Below are 20,140 nucleotides of genomic sequence, written 5' to 3'. Positions count from 1 at the left end.
CTTTCATAGTCAGGGAGCCGGTTATAAAACTACCTTACTAAGCTTTGACAAAAAGTAATGGATACAATGCTTGGAACAACCTTTAAATAGATCCATCCATTAGTAGCTCATTTGCACTGCTGGTAATTTTCCACAACCTGTCTATTTGAACCTACTCATTTCCTAGCCAGAGAAGTAAATGGAGGTGAGGAGATTCGCAGCAGTGACCAAGCCAAGAGTCTCTTTACTCAGTAGGCAGACAGAAATATAAATTGCCCTAAAAAAAAATCTAGTTTGGTAATTGAACTTTTTCAGCTAAGATGTAAGCTTATATTATCACTCGAAAGCACAAATCACAATTATTATTTTGTGCATTAAATTAAATGTTCTTAATTGGAATTTGTGAGACGAAATGCTTTTCACAAGAAGATAATGCACTCATTCACCTTTGAGAAAAATGTCAATAATTCATATGATCGCAGTCAGCTCATATTAAAGTTAGATTGTTTAAGCCAGTGTTCTCCAGATGGATCTTGTGTGCAGTTTCACTGGTAAGTGAGTCAGAGCAGAGAGGCAAAGACAACAGACCCATCTCTGGCAAATTTTGGACCAAAAACTTTTTAGAGAAACCGGCCCCAGAGCGACAGGGCAATTGTTATTGTCAAACCCAGCTACTGGATCTAATCCTTATTATGAAGATTAATGACATATACAGCAGCCAAAATACTGCATTATTTGGACGTGTCCTCAGGCAAAGCTGCCATTTACTTCCCCTGACTGTCTAGATTGACAAGAGCAATATAATCCTCATCTTCCTGGCTGCTTATTGACATGTGCTGGAGGATCCAGTCCTCCGCATAGGCTCTCATTGCTCCTTGTGTGTCAGCATCACACACAAACATTGCGTCGGCCTGTTAAACAGCTCAGTCAAATGGCAGCTGCACTGTTGCTGCTGCTAATGTGAAGAAGCACATGCTCACATTAGAGCAATGCACCAGAGGGGAGAAGAGCCTGAGGACAGACACCTACTGAGCTCTGGTCCTGTGGCTGCCACAGCACTCTTTAAGATCCAGCATGAACCCCGGAGTGTCAGTCTCTCCCGCCGTTTAATGATGGAGATAACCTTGAAATGTATCACACAGAAGAGGAAATGTTTAATTTCACAGCTTTTCGTCTCCGATTTGAAAATGGGCAATTTGTCCGGCAGTCATCAGGCCTTAAATTATTTGTATTCAGTTCATATTCGATATATTATGATGAATTGCAGCCTGCACTAGCCAAAAAGTTTCTTGAGTATTATGACTTCTCACATTGATAAAACCAATATACTGTGTGTGTTCTGATTAGGTAAATAACGTACACTATAATTGTGGAAATATACATGAATGATTGTGGTGTACTAGTTAAAAATTGTTGTCTTTGGCTAATTTTACTATTTCCTGTGCTAACTTTTGCACAGGAAATGTATAATTTGTATAAGTTACAGAATATTGGTTCATTGCCAGTTTTGACTTTATAAAATCTTCCCATACAGAGCTCAGCTCTCAGTTCATTTCAGTTCATTTCCTGTTCTTACTATTGCAAAGGAAATGCACTGAAACTAGAGATGGGAACATTTTTAAAGTCAATACTAGCAATTCACCAATATTTTGTAACTGACACAAATCACCTGTTGTGCATTTTAACTGAATCTACAGCCACAGATTCCAAAGAAGTTGTACAGTTTTATATTGAATATATGTCACAATGGATTAGCAAACTATCACATTCCGTTTAAATTGCATTTTAGACAACATGCCAAGTTTTTTGGTAATCAGGGTTGTATGTGTCATTTATGTCATTTTTAGGGCTTTCTTTGACTTCAGAGATTCTTCGTAGATAAACATACTAACGATTTCATCACCTAATTGCTTAATTGCTTAAATCAACAGACCTGAAAACCTGAGGTTTTCTACAAAGAATTATGTGGAAGTCACACTTTCTGATTCTTGGAAATAAGTCATTCAGCATGGAAAAAAAACACAACTAAATGATTACAGGAATCTTATTTGAGTAAGACCAAAATTACCAATCGTCTAAGCAGGGGCAGTTTTGTGTGTTATCACAACGCATTTTTTGCTGTGCCAATTCCACTGCAGCAATAAATTAAATAATATTAGATGCTCAGAACAAGAACTATCACCAAAGAGATCCGTGTTTGTGTCCAGAGTGCAACAAGAAGTTAACAGTTATTTTAAGGTAAATGTTGACAGGTTAAAGTTCCTAAGCCTAACCAAATATGTTTCCGAAACATAACCAAATGGTTTTGATGCCAAAGACTAACCAAGAAATTTATTTTCCTCGCTTTACAGAGTATTATAGTTCCTAAACATAACCAAGTAGTTCTGCTTTACAATGTGACGGTGACGGTCAGCATCTGCGTGATCATTTCACATCGTTCTAAAGGCCATAGACATGTGTTAAATGACATGCACAAAGCTGAAAATGGGTGAATGTGACATGCAAATATCATGTTGGGCGAAAACATGCAGTAGACAAACCAATATCAAATGCTGTTAATTTGGTTGCTCTTGAAAGCAGCAAAAGTGTCAGGTATTGAAGCTTCCACAGAATACATAAACACAAACATATTATACTATAAGAGTCAGCCCCCACACAGACTGATGAATGAAACTAAGTCCAGCTGATACAGAGCTCCTACATCGCACCGCATGAACACATTTCAGAATGGGCTAAAACATGCAAAAATACCAGTGGGGTCTTTGAACATCGTTATGAAAGATGCACCAGCGAAGAAGAAGCAACAATGAATTCATCATTCTGTAGCCTAGGGTGCTTAGCAGCACAAAAGAGGGATGCACTCACTGAAATACCATACTCGCTTCTGCAAATCTAAAAGGAAAAATACAATAAAGTGTTTCTGTAGTCGCGGAAATTGCTCAACATATGTTAAAAAAAAACAAAAAAACATGGAAAGATACCCAGACAGTATCCTACTAAACAGACCAATATCTAATTTTGTCTGTAATTACCTGTTGAAATACCATTATTGGAAAAATAATAGGCTGGTAATTACATTTTCCAATTTCTCTGTGGATAATTTTTCAGTCTTATGCTCCCACTGTCAAAACATATGGATGTCCAACACACCTCCAACATACAAGTTCCTCTGTAGCCCTGAAAACCTTTTTTTAGATTCAGTGATTTTAGTAAGTCACCATTTCAAAGCAATCTACACAATTTGTTCTTGGCTGAAAACCAAGAATAGTGTTATCTCATCTTACAGCCAGTCATTTCATAATTTATGACAGCCACACTTGTTGCTGATATTTAGATTGTCAGATATCCAAAGCAACACATGTCATATTTATCAATCCAGACGGACTGACATATTATTGACAAATGTTTACTTGAACTTAACATCTGTGACAGAAAATCCTGCAGATGAAAGCCTGAGGGAGCGAGCTAATTGGCGAGGCATCATGGCAAATCATAAGTTGAAAGGCCTGCCTCTCCTTAAAAACTTCACAGTTAAATAAATCCATTGATCTGACAAACCCAATTAAGTCGTTAATGCATATTAAATGACGATTAAAAAATAAACGACAACTTTTTGTTGTCTTAATTTAGTCTGAACAAGGTCAGTCACTGCCATGTGTCCCTTTGAAGCTTTAGAACTGAGTGACTGCTCGTCTGCTACCAGCACAGGTCAGGCTGTCTCTAATCAATAGCCTCATCTCTTCCCTCAAAGAGTAAACTCATTGGAATGCTCCAGAGGCTCATGGGAGGAAGTACACACAGTCCTTGACCATGATATGCTGCTTAAAATGTAAATGAGCCGCTGAATAATGGGACAAGTCAGCAATGAATATGCAGACGGCCACAAATTATTTTTGCTCATCTTATAAATCATTTTTTGTTTGTTGGCATTTTGGAGGACTCAAGATTGTTGATTCTCAACCTAAACCAGGAACCTTAATTCATTTAACCCCAAGGCATGGAAAGTCCCGGCATCTATAACCTTGTTGCCTATTTTACTCAGGTGATCTAATCACACTGTGAGTGAACACACACAGCTGTAGAGACATTAGGTTCTGTTATGTCGTGAATTTCCTGTGTGGTTAAATCAATGTCCTCAACCAGGATCAGGTACATTCCAGCCATGATGGATTGATTTGAGCTATACAAAACACTATCCAATCCTTTATTTGCTTCTAGCAGTCAAGAATGTCCAGTCTCTCTCCATTCATTGGCAAGCAAAGCAAGCAGATGCTCATGCTAGCAATGAAGACAGGTTGTACTAATCCGGTCCAAAACAATCTGCCACAGGCGTAGCCACAGTAGACTTAGTGAACTTTGTATAAAATCACATACTATATACAAAATATCATATGTAACCTTCAAAGGAAAGCAGTAATGATGGTTTTAGTGTGATATTGCAGAGCTATGCAGCTGTCAAAGATGTTTGAAATGCTTTACTGATCTTAAATTAGACCCACTATTAGTTGGTGTGCACTCTGGAGCTGTATCATTTGGGAAATTCTATATATCAGATTGGATTCGGCGCAACATCAAAGGACTAGTGGACTGATAGAAATAAAAGCTAGTATGTCTCAGCATAGCCTTCTATCATCTGTCATCAAAAGTCCCTGAACTAGACTTCTCTGTGGACAGATAAATGAACTTGTAACCAGTAGTAGATGTTTAAGCTGTTGTTTCATGTCCTATTCAAAATCAGAATGCAAATTACCAGCACAGCTCTTTAAACTTTTAGTATGACTGTTTAGTGTCTTACAGTGTTCACTGTTTTCTAAGCGCTATCATCCAAAGGTTTACCTCAGAAAAAGCCAATTAGAACATAAACACATTTTTCAATTAAAATAATCTTAGTTATTTCCCAACCTGCTGGACTTTACTTTGATGTTTGTTTGTTTTGGTTACGGTGCTTCCTTTGGCAAATAAAGTATGCAAGCCTGCACATTACTTTCAGATCAGATCAAAGTGCCCGACTGCTTTGTGCAGGTACAAAAGCAGAGATAAGACTTGCAACAAGCAAAAATTAGAAATACCTTGGTTAGCCATGCTGCTGCACATTACTGGTGAGTCTTGTTATTAAATATGAGTCTTATTTATTTCATTAAGGGTTTTTTAATCTTTTTTTTTCAGCAAAAAGCTGAATATAAAAGAAGGCATGGTGCCATGAAAGTCACGACACATTGTTAAAAGACAAGAATAAAATGATATCATAAAGAGTAAAAGGGTTGCTGAGATAATGCACTGAGATTTTCTTAAATCAACCCCATCTCGTAAGCTTTGTTTGGGTGGGCATGTCTTGACTTCTCCCTTTGCCACTTCAGAGTTTCATGTATGAAAAGCAATCATGGATACCACTTCCAATGCACTTTTCCATTTACTTTGAAAATCATCTCTGAAAGCACAGCAAAATGCTGCACAAGGGTTCATTTGGCAGTTTCTAACCTTTATGTGATATTCCTGCTAACTTCTAATACCTGAAACCTAGCTGAATAAATGCACTTTTCAAATATTACCATGCCTTATTTTCACAGCACCATGATCAAGGGTGAAGTTGTCAACTATGTTTTTGCCACAGTAAGCTGATCAAAAGGTTAAAAGTGATCAAAATCCTTACTTGAATGAAATGAAGTTGAACAGTTGTGAAAATGCAACAAGCATGGAAATGATCATCCTTATCTTCTATACTGTGCCCCAAACCATTAGGTAATCTTTACTATGTTCCATTCACCTCCAAAGCAGACAAGAAGAGGACAAGAAAATATTAACCATGCCCTTGGAGTTCTCCAACTTGCCCCAAATCACATGAGGTGAGTTAACACAGAAGACTACACAGCAAAGCAAGGGAAGGGGAGAAAAACAAGCTAATCAACATGCAGAGACAGGAAGCCGAGTGAGTCCGAGTCAAGCTGCCAGGCCGCCAGATAAAGATCTGTCTGACACGAAGCCTTTTAAATAATCCACTTGTAAGTACACCATTTAGAAACATCAGCATCCAGCTTGGAAAAGGTGACTTTCTGATGGGGGGATGGGGTTGCAGAAGGTTTTTAAGATGGATGATAGCTTGGACAGACACCATGTGGAGACCTCTGAGACATACAGACTTTAGATGTCACTCATTAAAACCCCAAGCAACTGCTGCTGATCCTCTGGAGAGTTTCAGTAACTCCTCGGAGAGAAGAGACGTGAGCTGCCTCTCTGCTTCTATGTAGATCTTATGTAACAATGGTGAGACAGGACTGGGAATTTTCTAATGGGGCGGACTGCAACACAAGAAGCAGGTGATGTTGGCTGAAACATTCCCTGTCAGTTTGCATTTCAAACGCTTCACAAAGTAAGTCAAATCCGGTTTGTGCAACCCTTGTTTGCAGTCTGACTTTCCCACCCCCTGGTTCTGCTAGGCCCTGCTATTCTGATGAGAAAAGGCCAAACACAATCACAGCAAGGACTTGCTTGATGTGAAAACAGACTGATGGCTGCTTGCGTGTAAAGCCATCTCTGTGTAATACAGAGGAACCGGCGTGGGAATCAGACAGGAGTTTGTACGACTTATAAGGGACTAGAAAATTCATAGCCCTTCTGAGGGGCTCAGTGAAGTTGTTTGCCACGTTAATTGCTTTGTGACAATTGAAGGCTTTGAATAAATCTGCACCATTTCAAGTGACTCAAGCTTTTTCAAACATTTTCAGTTTACTCTGTCAATTAATTATCTCAAATATTGTAGGCAACATTACCTGGCTGAAAGAGGAAATTCAGAACTGCTGAGAGGCTCCACAGCTCAGACATGGATATAAAGCTTATTAGGGAGGAAGACACACAAAGCAATCAGCAGCCTTTCTTAAGACTCAACTATCCAGAAGGGCTTAAGCACACTATTTCACACTATTTCAGAGAGAAGAGTTTTATCTTCAGATTCAAGATTAAAAGGAACAATTTTCAGGAGGCAATTTCTATTTCTTTGACAGTGGTTCCTACTTCATGTCAAGGATAAGGTTCATATCTCTATATAGGCCTTGACAGAGAAAGATATAGGTGGAAAAGGCATTAAGAACCATAGGCTACTTCTTTCATTCTGCAACTTTAGTGTCATAAATTTAGTTCTCCCTTTCTTTTTCTCGTCTAAATACATGGTCAGAGTAAACCTGAACCGAAGATGCACAGATTGTGAGCACTCAAGTGAGGAGGTGTGAGTGTACATGTGAGTTTATGTGCGTGTTGGTGCATGCAGAAGTGGTGGAGGCTCATACCTATGCTGGAAAAGAGAGCCTAACCGCTCAGCGCATCTTGAGCTATAAATCAGTGCCCTGGTCAACCTGGCCAAGAGCATTTTCAAACCCATTTGCAGAAGATAATGCCAGCTATTCCTCCCAGCCCCAGGGACAGGAGAGCCAGCCTCATGAATCATTGCCCTTTTAGAGGCGCTGCAGCATGGATCTCACCTTGCTATGTCCATAGGGTTCCACTGACTCTTCCTGGTAGGCAGAAACAAAGGGTGGCAATACAGGAACATGTTTTAACTCTGACAAAGGAGTTCCAAAAATCAAGCTGCGAAGCATAATGACTCAATGCTGACAATAAGCAGGCTAAAGCAGTGCCACCTCAACAGGAAACTATTGTTTTTCTGCTGGAAAGGAGTACAAATTACCAAATACATAGCATCCATAATAAGTCAGTTGTTTTAGTTCACTAAATAGCCGATTTAATTACCTGAGTAAACACAATGAGATATCATCCTTTGAAATGAATGTCATCACCAGATCACCCATTGTTGATGGAATTATCTCACATAAACATGGCACAGGTTTGTCACTTGTAAAAATAAACGTGAACTTTTGCTGTTTTGCACAAATACAATCACAGAAATGTCTAACCACATTACTTTGTGTTACATCTTTGCATTCAGTAATTTACTGATGAGACCTATTCTATAGTAGTTAGACTTGATGTACTATGTTAAATGAAAAAAGATATACTGGCAGGGCCAATATTGGCTTACAGTATATACATTTTGCGGTATATTTTTAACAGTAACTTACATGGAATTTCAGAACAGAAATGCCAAAGATATATTTATATTTATATTTATGTGTAAGTTTATAGTTTGTTCGCACCAGAGCATGACTATGTTTTCAAATATAGCACTGTCATAATTTATTATCTAACAAATTTAATGGATCCTTATTTAAATAACTGCTTAGATTTTACTTTATGTAAATGATAATAATACAAATGACAATTGAGTTGATTAGGAACTACTGGATTTGCATGATGGACACAATAAGGTAATTATATTTATAGCAGAAAAAGTGACAACAGCTCCTTCATAAATGATATGTGAGGCCTGTCATGACAGTGGCGAGTACTGCCAGACTGCTCCTACCGTCCCTGTGCATATTGTATCATGGCGGTAAAAAAAAAAAAAGAAGAAGCAGTAAATAGTTTCTTAAGATAATATATATTCACACAATAACAATTTTGGACTGGGAGTAAGTAATATCCCACTACTGCCATGGTCTAAAGAAATTATATGTTTTGGTTTTAATAACACCATTAAATTTATAAATGCAATCTTACATGACCAGGATTTCACAAGGTGTTCAGCAACACGGTTAAACATTTCTGGCCCACAAATTCTGGGTTGATTTATGGGGAATTATAAAATGGTCTTTCATAAAACCTCCTTTGGACAGGCTGCTTTGTAGCACCTCCTTATCCACATAACTTACAATGGATCAACACCAGGATCACTTTAAAGTTTCTGAATCTGATCAGGCTTGTCGTTAAGGAAGATCAGGTGTCATCCCTTATGATTTTATGTGCATTTATGGTACATTTATTTTAATGTGTATTTACAATTTATGTTTGTGTCTTGTGTGATGGCATATGCATTTTGTATGGCATTGTTTTTCTTTAATAAAACTCCATCTAGCAATAAACACTGCAAATTAGCTCAGGCTGTAAAAACTGTGATATGCAGTATTTGAGGTTTAAGGGAAGGTTCTTTGCTTGTATATTTGTCCCTATAAATATAAACATAAAATATTTATTTATATAAAGGACCTACCACACCCATGGATGTGCTGCAGTGGAACATAACCTGTAGACCTTGTTGAAATGGAAAGCAGCCTTTTATCTAGTGTCCATAAACATTAAATATACAATAAATTCCATTTATTACAGATAGAGCCAAATGAGTTCCCCTCCCTCCACCACCTAAACCATTCTGTAACCTCATGCTGTGATATTCCATTACTTTCTGACTACAGTTAGGAAATTTCGACAGCTCTGCACTACAGTGTGTAACCTTGAAACGTTCTTATTGTGAGTCTGATGAATGCTGGTAATGTGCAACTAGGTATTGGGCCATTTATATTATCATAGCCCATATTTATATATATACCGGATGCAGGAAACAACTTATCATTTCGGTCACATTGCGGACATTCAATTTAAAGCAAGTTCAAAAGTCCCAGGGCTTCTTTATTCCCTGTTACTTCATTTACTTGGTCAGAGATATGAGAGTGGAACAGTAAAAGCATGTCTATGATGGAAAGTAGTAGCATTTCCACCTTATCTGTATTAAGGTTAATGTAAGAACTATCACACTGGGTTGACTTATATAAAAAGCACTGAAGTACTAAATGCACCTAATGTCAATAATATATTGAAAATCTCATGACAAAATGTTAACATCTGCATCGCACTGATTGGAATGTTTCTTTTTTTTACTTTTTTAAAATCTTTATAATGTATAAAACAATATATGTTTCATTTATGTAACCAAGTAGAAGGGGGGGAAAACACTTGCATGCTTGTGGAAATTTTGGTTGTGTCAACTATCTCAATTTCTCAAAACTGTATACTGTGTAAGTTGCTAACAGCACAGACCTCAAAGATTTATGACAGGCTTCTTTACAGTCTGCCCATTTCAAATGCTCTTCTCATATTTCAGCATTTGACATGCACAAGCAAAAGCCCTCAGAGTAAATTATTTAGGGTAGAGAGGTAGAAGGAAATAATATATATTTTAGATTTTGGGGTAAACTGTCCCTTTAAGTCAACCTTTATTTTGACGATGTTAGAGCAGCTCCCTTTTAAGCCGCACTCAGCCCTTAATTCTCTCACTGAATTACTGCATTACATGGCTTTATTAGAGTCACTTTTCTTCACTTGTGTCATACATTCGGCTTTAATCAAATCACGCCATCTTGAAAAACATCTCCAACACTAGCTGTGAAGGCTTTCTCGACAGTCTAGCCACAGGCCAAGACGGCATTTGCACAGCTGGGGAAATATTGCGAAGCATTATCTGTGCAGCTTGTACATAAACTTTGTAGAAATTTGATATAAAAGTAATTAAGATGAGAGGGAAGAAATATTCAAATGAAATTAGCAAAATACTGATAATTTTGTAAGTGTACTCATGTTTATTTTCTGTTCTTACTTATTCATTGCTTGACCGTGAGCTCCTGTGTGACATGATGACATGCTGTCAACGCTAATGGTCTATGATGGCATCAAGGCCCTGTCAGGAGGACACACTAGGTGCTCAGAGCCAAGGCCCTTGGTAGCCCTCCACGGAAGAAGAGCTGTCATCTCTGTCCCTCACTGCCAAGGTGCCCCGCCCCCACTCACTAAAATCCTGTCCATCTGCCGTATCAGCGGGGCAGACGGAGTGCAAGGCATGCACTTTTCCGCCATTCACTGTTGTGCTTTAGCACGCCCTGCTAGTGGCAATAAGGGCTCCTGTGTCAGAGACTTCACTGCTACAATCAACACATGGTCAGCTACTGAATTTTTGTTTCTGTAAGCAAAATATCTGCTTTTGGCATGTCTTTGTCTTGACACAATTGGCATAAAGTCGGCCTCCTAAAAGGGTCAGTCATGAACTAGCTTTACCCCTTCCATAAGCTAAAATCGTGACATGGTAGAGTTTGTGGCCTGACAAAGTGTCTTGATACTGATTTCCATTTTTTTATTTTTTTTATATGATTTTTGCACCTGAAAGTGAACACAAAATCTCTGACTGTCCATATGCTTGTATAACGGCATTCTCGCCAAAACTGGTAATGGCTTGGACAGAGATTCCCTTGAGGGAACAAGCTTTTAGAGAAAAAAAAACACAGGGAAAAGCTATGCTCTGCTGACATCCATCCAATGAAAGAAAGAGTGCTAAAACACGCAAAGTCACGGTTGGTTCTCTAACAACATAAATAAAAAATAGCCTCATGGCTGTCAAATGTCAAATATTTCTATCCCATCATCAGTTATGCAGCAGCAACGGTGTTACAGCATGTTTAGTGTCAATAGTGAATAATAAAGTAAATGCAAGACTAAAGACTTTCCATCCCTCAAAGGATAGGTTTCCTTGTTTGCAATGCTAATATAAATTACTGTTGATGAACACTGAGAATCCAGGCCAAGCTCAGTGTGAACACTGGCTCATTGTTCAATTTCTAATCTACATAAACTGTATGAATTTGTCACATTTCTTTCACTTTTGAAGCATGGAGTTATGTGCCATTTAAGTCTAGCCTGATAAGAAGGCTGACTGTTTGACCTTCATGTAACGTTCTGCATCAATTCTGGAACAGGAACAGTGTGTGTCTGTGTGTGCGGGTAGGTGTGTGCTCTAATTAGATGAGAACCTGAAAAGAATAGGTTGACAGTGACAAGCAAAATGAATGACACCAGCCTCTGAGCCGTGGCTCCATTTGTCTGCATTGAGCGTTTGTCTGAAATGAAAGAGTGCGTCATCTGTGGACTTCTGCTGACTGGGCAAAGCCAAGGCACTGAGGCCTTACACGCATGTTGCATGTTCCTGTCAACTCTCTGGTACATTAACCAATACACAAGATGTGATAAAACTGTCCACATTACCCAGGATGAGCATCCACATAGAATCTATGATAGGATCTCAAACGAAAGATGTAATAACCCACAAGTGGCAACTGTGGGACATGAAGCTATTTGGGCTCTAATGATTCATAAAATCCACAGTTGGATTTGATGCATTACAGTGGCATCTCCATTTTATATATTTTCAACACTGCAACAATAAAAACTGTGATGTGATAATGAGTCTCATCTTTCAATTTCCAATTCACCATGACACTCAATTTTATGAAAAGAATAAAAGTATAATATTTTGAGAGCGCTAAATGAAACAACAGAGTTTTGTCCCATTACAAGTGGTTTCTCAGCAGGACGACACAAAATAAAAGTGGCGCTTTGCAATGACACAAAAACAACCACATGTGGTATCAAAACAGGAGAGATCACTACAACCACAACCTTTCGCACCACTGTATTGTCTGACACTAAATTGCATTGTCAATTGTTTGATTCATCCCATGTATCAGATCAAGCACTCTGTATTGAGTGATACTAATGCTATGTTGTTGTTTTTTTGACTGGACTCGGTTCTCGGTCGGTGATTGCCATATCGGCGCAGCACCAAGTGAAAGCGACATTATCTTCAGCGACCCTCAGAGAGGCACAGAGGTACATCTGCAATTCATCAACTGTATGGCATATGTAGTACATATCGTATGCCATAGTTTTGTGGGCTGCTGTCTTTGAAAAAAAGAGATTGAGTGAATAAATAAGTGGTCCCTTTTGATGGTAGCTTGAAAATCCTGTTTTAGCACTGTGTCACGCTATTAGGGTTGCAAGGGGGTGGAAAATGTCCAGTAAATTTCCAGAAATGTTCCATGGGAAGTTAAGCTGGGGAATTTTGGAAATATTCAAAATAAAAAAAAACATAACAAAAACATGAATGTTGAGTTAAATATTACTTGTCTGCCCCGACCCCAACCATTAAAAAAGAAAGTAAAATGACCTCCCCCCCAAAATTTAAAAAAAAAAATGTAAAATCCAATTTAAAATGTTAAATGAAAAAAATTGAAAAAGAGCCCCTGTCCCTCTCAAAAAATCCCATTCAACATGTAAATGTTGAATTGAACATGTGATTGAGGAATGCACAGTGCATGTAGGGGGCGTGGCCTCGATAAGGGGCATGCCTCAGTGGCCCTGCTATAAGCAGTGTGCTTTAAGCATGTGATTGAGTGTACTTGCATGAAATCTGGTTGTTTTAGTCAAGATTATGCTAGAATATATTTTCCCCAACTATATTTGAGTTCCCTGTTAAGGGCCAAACTTTTTTGTACACAAACAATTTTGTAAATACCCTGTTTATTCAGGTTTATTTCCATAAATTCTGGTTAATTCCCATGGAAAATGTCCAACTTTGATTTGAATTTTGCCACCCTACAAGCTAGTGATGACTCTTTCTGACAAATTAATAGTGTGCAGTATTTTAACTTCATCTTTTAGTACCAATCCAACTTGCTTGGAACCTCGACTGATGTGGTACCAAAGAAAATTACCAGCAATGCACAACTCGCCCAGTCAAGCCATCCAATGCAGTGAAAAAGTGGCATAAACAGTACAATATATTAATGCACTCCAAGATCTCATGTTAATATCAGTCCACACAAACTGTCAGTACCATTTAATAATGAAGTCTTCAGATTGCTTGTTTCTAATAAGTCTAAAATCCAAGGAATATTCATAATGATAAATAACACAAATTCTCTCATTTAAGAAGCTAGAACCAATTTATGTTTAATGATTAGTCAATTAGCAAAAAGGGTCTAGAATGTCACATACTGTTCTGTATTACCTTGAAAAAAAATTACCCAAACTACCAGGAGGCATGCTATTAATAAGCACTTAACTCATTAGGCACTCACAAACCCGTAATAACTATGTTGGGACAAAAACAGTAATTTATTTCACACGGTTGCACTGCCATTGACGTTAAGACAGGTTTGGTAAACACAGCGCTAAATAACTAATCTTTTTGTATCTTATCAACAGCTCAAACACTTAGAGCTGCAGTGAGAATCCTACATAAAATTAAATGCTTCACATAATTACTCTTAAATGTCAGTGGAGATAAGTGAAAAATAAGCAACAAGATGTGCATATATACTTAAATGGGAAACAAGTATAAATAATGAAATAATGACAACACCTGTACATAATCCACTTTTATGTGTTTGGTGGTTAAAAGTTTTAATTAGATGGTCTGTGTGGTGAGAATGCAAAGCCATCTGGGACCATCTGAGATCACAGGGACAGCAGATGAATAGCAACAGTTTCTACATCTCACTACAGACTTTGTTATGCATACCAATAGGCGGCTAACTGCACACTGAGATTATGTTGTTCCACAGTTGTCTGAAAATTCCATTTCTCACATCAGAAAATCTCTCAATGGAAAAACAGAGCATTGATCATTTTGAGCTGTTTGTGAGGAATAAACTGAGGAATCCTTGACCTACTTCTTATCTTTGACTTCTAAAAGTTAAGCATCCATTGGGCTCTAATGGTATCGGTTAACAAAAACATTAAAGTTAATATTTCCAAATGCAGATTGAAACCACCTTTAACCCTTTTTGACCTCATAAAACTGGCACCATAAATTACTGTAACTGAACACAGAGGGTAGTTGCTTTACAATAAAGCAATTGTCCATTATATTTGCTGGAAAGCTTTTAATGTGAAGCTAATGTTGAGATTTAGTCATTAACAGTGGCATTACCAGAATACTGACATTCTAAAGGTTCAGCAATCAAACACCAACATCCTTCACTTGTAAGTCGTGCACTTTCTCCCCTCCTGCTCTTCAGCAGGACCTTGACTCCGTAATGAGTTGTGTTTTTTTAACGCTTAGGTGGTAAAATGTAATTAAGTCTGCTTGGTCCATTTAAGTAATGGCCACCTTCTTACATATGTTGATACAGAACAAGTCCAAAGAAGTCAAAAGGTCCTGACACAGCAAATTGACTGAGCCAGATCTCAAAGAATTTGGGCTGCAGTCCTGATGCACACATAATAGCTGGAGGAAAAAAGCTGTACCACTTCCAGAAAAGGCTCCCTAATCCAAAGCAGACGGACCCCCTATATCTAGGAAGTCCTTCTGCTTAAATGAAAACAGGACTGATTAACATTTGACCTTTCAATGTCATCCATATTCACTACTACCCTCAGCTGCACTAACATACTTTGAAGTTAAGACAACAAATTACACAAGGAATGTATAAAAATAGGCCTCTCATGGTAGTGCAGGCCATTTTTAGGCTGTGTGTCTGTTTCCACTTTCCCCATTGCAGGGGTGCCCTGTAAAACATCGGTGTAAATGGTTTATAATGCCACCAGTGGACTCTGAAATGGGAGACCTGGTTTCAATCAGCAGTCAAATTGCTCCTACATTACCCTTGCAGACAGAGTAGTAAATCACTCTTTGCCTTTATGCTGCTGACGTTAAGGAACAAGCATTGTTAAAAATCCACCAAGCGTGCTACTAAGAGCAGCCTGTCTCTATGTGGGGATGGGATGCTAAACAGGACAATGGCGGTTGCTTGCGGTGTCCCTTTAGACGGAAGAATAAAACATCCTGGTGTCTAAGCAGAAAAGCAGTACACTTCCTATCTGTAGCTGGATTTGAATCTTGAAATCTACAGCCTAATTTGCAGACTTAAGGTTAAAATCTAGCTTCTGTAAACCCCAATGCCAAAAAGCCCCATCAGAACCAGTTTGAACCAGTTTGCTTAGTTAAAAAGAGTACTTGGTTTCTCTGTGCCAACGCCCTGACAGTAGGCCAGTGAGGCATCTCAAAGCAGTTATAATCCCCTATAAACCTGAGAAATGCTGATCCCGCCCACCACAGACCAACACACTAAGGGCAAAACCTCTCATTATAACTCCAGGGCCCTGAAATTACACAGATTTTACCCATATGGAAAGCATGAGAAAGCGTCAGTTGGGAGAGGGTTGTGCCGAGTGGTTTTTCAGCGTGTGGCCACAGAGGAGCTGGTTTTCTTTAACAGTGCCATTGAGCCCGGCTCCTGCCAGCGAGCACCGGCATATGAGGAAGCTGAGGCAGATGCTCTGGCTACTAGCCCCAGACCAGGCCTGCTAGGAAATACCCAACACAACTGCATATAAATGCTCACACGGACGAGGGATTTGCCCAGGACAGCAAGCACAACAGATGTAGCATTTACAAATGTGAGTAAATCCATTTGGAGACAGAATATGTCATTCAAATGTTTAAAAGAGAAGTTCGCCCTGCCACGAATGTTAAATATGAAACAATGGTTACTGATGTCAATCCCACATGAAATATGTTTTTTTCTTGGAAGGATTATTAACCAACAACAATGTAAAGTAAGATGTTAAATGGCAGAATGAGTAGGATTTGTCCGTAGTTGAAAACACAACATTCAAATGTAGCCACTCCTCCCCGGGTCAACCACATCAGAACTAGTTTTCTCCCATTTTGGATTGTATGTTTGGGGTTTCTCCTCACAACATTTGTATTTTTTCTGCGATGTGTCCGCCATTTTGTCGATGATGTTGCTTGGGTGCGTGCTCACGATTTGGCGCCTCGTCCCTTCGATTTTATATAGTCCAGCCCTCACACCCTGCCCCTTGTGGCACCCAGTGCCCTAAAGCTGGAGCCCAGAAATATCAGCAAAACAGCAGAGGACACTGATGCAGACTGAGCAGATACAGACAATGCCACACACACACACACACACACACACACACACACACACACACACACAAACTGCAGGGGGGAAAAACATATTGTCATAGCCCTAAATTCTACTCATTCTCCCTTTAAGGTTACTGATGCTATTTAGAGTTACTTCCATCAGAAAATATAATTTGATTTATAAGCAGTGAAAAAAACAATGAATATGCTGATTCTGATCTAAGTCAATCTCTTTAGATATATGTTTAACTATAAATTATGTGCTGAATAAATAAAGATTGGGTCTCAAATTTCACTTGGGTTTCTGTAGTTTTGAGTCAAACCACAATACAAACATTACAGTTAAGGTGGCTGCAGTATGAGCTAGCTGATGTTTGTTTGCTAATTGTTTCTATGTAGCTTAGCTTTTGTGTGCCTCACTGATGACGTCACCAGCTTTGCGTCTAGGCTTGTTTTCTTTCAAAGGCCTTTTTTCAAAAAATCCCAACAGACTCTTCTGGCAAGAAACAAAAGAAGAAAGTACTGTGGTGATTCATGGCGGGCCACCCTGTAATCCCTCAGGAGTCATAAGGATTAGGTCAAATAAGTCATATGTCTTCTCTTGAACCAATTTTGTTCTGAAGTGGTTGGAGTATAAAGCAGGCCTAATAGCTTGTGGGAATCAGTCAGTACCCAGCAAATAAACAGCAGTGCTTAAATTATGGTAGAACATATTTTAGAGAAAATTCCAAAACTTCATTGATTGTATAATGGCTTTCACAGCCCACAAAAAAAGAGTAAAATATATCAGAATAAACACAGTACAGAAACCCTGCAGCTTCCCCACAACATCTAGCCAACATGATTGAAGAAAACCTTAATGCTTCAGCAGCATGGCACCGAGCAGCCCTGTCAACACAGGTTTAAATGATAAAATATCCAGATAACAACAGGTAACATCCCTACAAAACTAGAGAGAGTCACTTACGTTATAAAAAGAAATAGAAGTGAGACTCCACTGTCTAATCGGCATGAATTCGCCAGTGTGGATGAAACAGCCCACATGCAAAAGCCATAATATTTTACAGCAAGCTGTCCCACTGAGGCCTCTGCTGTGCAGGCTACAGCCTCTAGGACAGTTTACTATCAAATTACCCTGAATCTAAAGCAGAAATACACCGTGTCACTGTCTTTTCACTGGGCACAGGCTGAAGGTTAGAAACCCTAACATGAAGCAGGGGCCTGGGATTCAGTCGCAGAAAGCCTCTGATGCAATTCCAAGAAACTAACCCACCCTGTATCATCCTGTTACAGTTTGGCTCATGGTAAGGTCTCTTCATTGTGTCTGTGACAGCTTTAATCGGATTCATGTATTGATAAAGTATGGCCATAAGGCTAGTTCAGCATGTCACTCTTGCATCCAATCCTTTTCTTTAAATAAACCAAACAGGGCTGCAGGCTTGATGCAATGCTGAGAATCTTTTCTGTATATCCACCCAGTGAAAAACACTCCCTCCTATTTCAGATCTGCTCAAGACCTGGAGAGGGCTTTGGGCTATCAGATGAAGTGGCGCACCTGCAAAAGCTGTCACAAAAATGGTTTTACAATTGAATCCTCTAACGGATGATTGCTCAAAATATATGCTTTTGCCTCAGCTGCAAAAGGAATATTCATGACATCAAACCTGTCTCCACAGCCAGTGCTGCAGCAATAGTGATTTTTAAGGGCAGATGAATGACACACACATCAGAGGAGCTTTTGAAACTGATCGGCACAAAAGAACTCAAATACCTGTCTCTGGTAATGATAAATAAAGAAAGAGCAAAGATTTCATCTGCCTGGGGCGCTCAGGCACTGCTGACATGGTCACGCACTCGTGCACGCGCACACATGAAGGGAAAAGGCAGGTTTGGAAGAGAGCTATGACACCTTATGGCAGAGCATTTTATAATAAAAGGTCAGAAAAAACGGGAGCAAATCCTTACGTTGCAATTAAGACAAAAACAGGGTGACGACAGTCTCACGCCCCACAGCTCACCACTGCTTCTATTTATTATTTCATAAGTGATTCTCGACAGATTTTCTGCTTGATTGAAGCTTTCATCCCTGCAAAGACTACTGCTACGTCAATTTGCTCACAGAGAAGTGCCTGCGCTCTGTTTATTGCCAACTCTGCGCAGGTTTGTGTATCGAAATCACTTGTGAAATAAGTGATTCAGACAAAAAGTATGCTATTTAGAATGCCCATTCACCTTCATTTATGTGGATATTTTGCAAAAAATGAAGACTGAATATTTCTGCGACACTTACTCAAGCCTACTTACTAGTATAAGCTCTCATTTGGTGGTGAAATAAAAGTTGTAGTTAGCTTTACATTCAGGGTTAGCATAAATAAAAACAGCAACAAAGTGTGTGCGTGGCTGTTAGCTGAGGACCGATTTTGCCAGACGGAGCCGACTTGCAATATATAAGCGTTAATGTTACACCTTTAAAAGGCATTTTGAAAGTATTCCCAGTCAACAAAACACGCTAAATGCACATATATACGAATGGGGTTATCAACATATTAGTAAGTTTGCTAACCATAACGCTAAAAGCTGCGTCTCAAGTTCAATGGGGGACATTGAAAAAAAGATAACGGTGCACTTACTGAATCTCCTCTTTGTCACCGCCGTTGGCATTTCTCTCCTTCTGCGAACAACTAACGCTTAGTCCTGTCTTCAGTTTGCAGCAAGCACAAAAATCCACTTCATGTAATTAACACAAGAGTTAGAGCCAACCCAGAGAGTAAAAGAAGAGAGGGGGGAAAAAGATACGAGTCCACTGCCAGAGGAACACGAGGTCCTATCCCGGTCGGCCGACCGGGGTCGTGGATACTGGATCTATTCGTGGCAGCTCCCCGTGTCTCGCTGCTAACGGGTTAACGTCAGCTCCGCTCAAGTGTTGAGTGTCGCTGCCTGCCTGCCTGCGTGCGGAGAAGGCGAGAACAAATGTTATTTCTTCTCTTGCAAGTGAATGTCTTCTTTTTCCAAGTTAATTCGTAAGCACAAGTGTGTGCACAGTCCCCCCCCCCACCGAGAAGGAGCTGTGGAAGGTAAGGAGTTGTTACGTCTCTCTCCTCAGTCACGCTTCTTTCTGCCTCTGTGGAGAAAACACATACAGGTCGGTCAGCAGGATTTTCGGATTCACTCGGCTACACTCGCTGCTGTGTCCATTCATCTGCCCCTCAAGTCCTGCAGCCTCTGACAACACGCACCAGAGTCAGACACAAGGGGATCTCATACCTGATATTTTTTTTAATTTCATTGTTTACACTAAACACCTGCTAAAAACAGACAATGAACCCATATTTTGCAACGAGGAAACTCTGCCTAAGGTGGTTTTGGAAGTAAATTATGATTTAGGAGACATGACAGGAGGTTGGAGAGAAAACCCAGGGTAAATAAAGACTTATTTATACATTCACTCATTAGAACAGTAGAATTAAGCCACTCCTCGTTTTCCTGGGGAGCCCCTCCAGCTAATCCAGGTGGTCCCCAGGCCCCACTCTGGGAGCCTGCAATAAGCAAAGTCATGAATCA

At 39.4% G+C, this 20,140-nt stretch overlaps 1 protein-coding gene across 1 annotated transcript in view; it reads right to left on the bottom strand.

Annotated features, from left to right (window-relative positions):
* LOC131981057 (receptor-type tyrosine-protein phosphatase F) overlaps window positions 1-19,684 on the bottom strand; it is a 175,651-nt gene extending 155,967 nt beyond the window's left edge. Inside the window, exon 1 of the mRNA XM_059345346.1 lies at window positions 19,210-19,684. The gene's annotated coding sequence lies outside the window, so the exon portion shown is untranslated. The remainder of the gene's footprint in view (window positions 1-19,209) is intronic.
* Between the last annotated feature and the right edge of the window lie 456 nt (window positions 19,685-20,140).

The sequence above is a fragment of the Centropristis striata genome, chromosome 11 (assembly GCF_030273125.1).
Source record: "Centropristis striata isolate RG_2023a ecotype Rhode Island chromosome 11, C.striata_1.0, whole genome shotgun sequence".
Lineage (NCBI taxonomy): Eukaryota > Metazoa > Chordata > Actinopteri > Perciformes > Serranidae > Centropristis > Centropristis striata.
The sequence above is the reverse complement of the archived record's forward strand: the minus strand, read 5'-3'. Positions and strand labels throughout refer to the sequence as shown.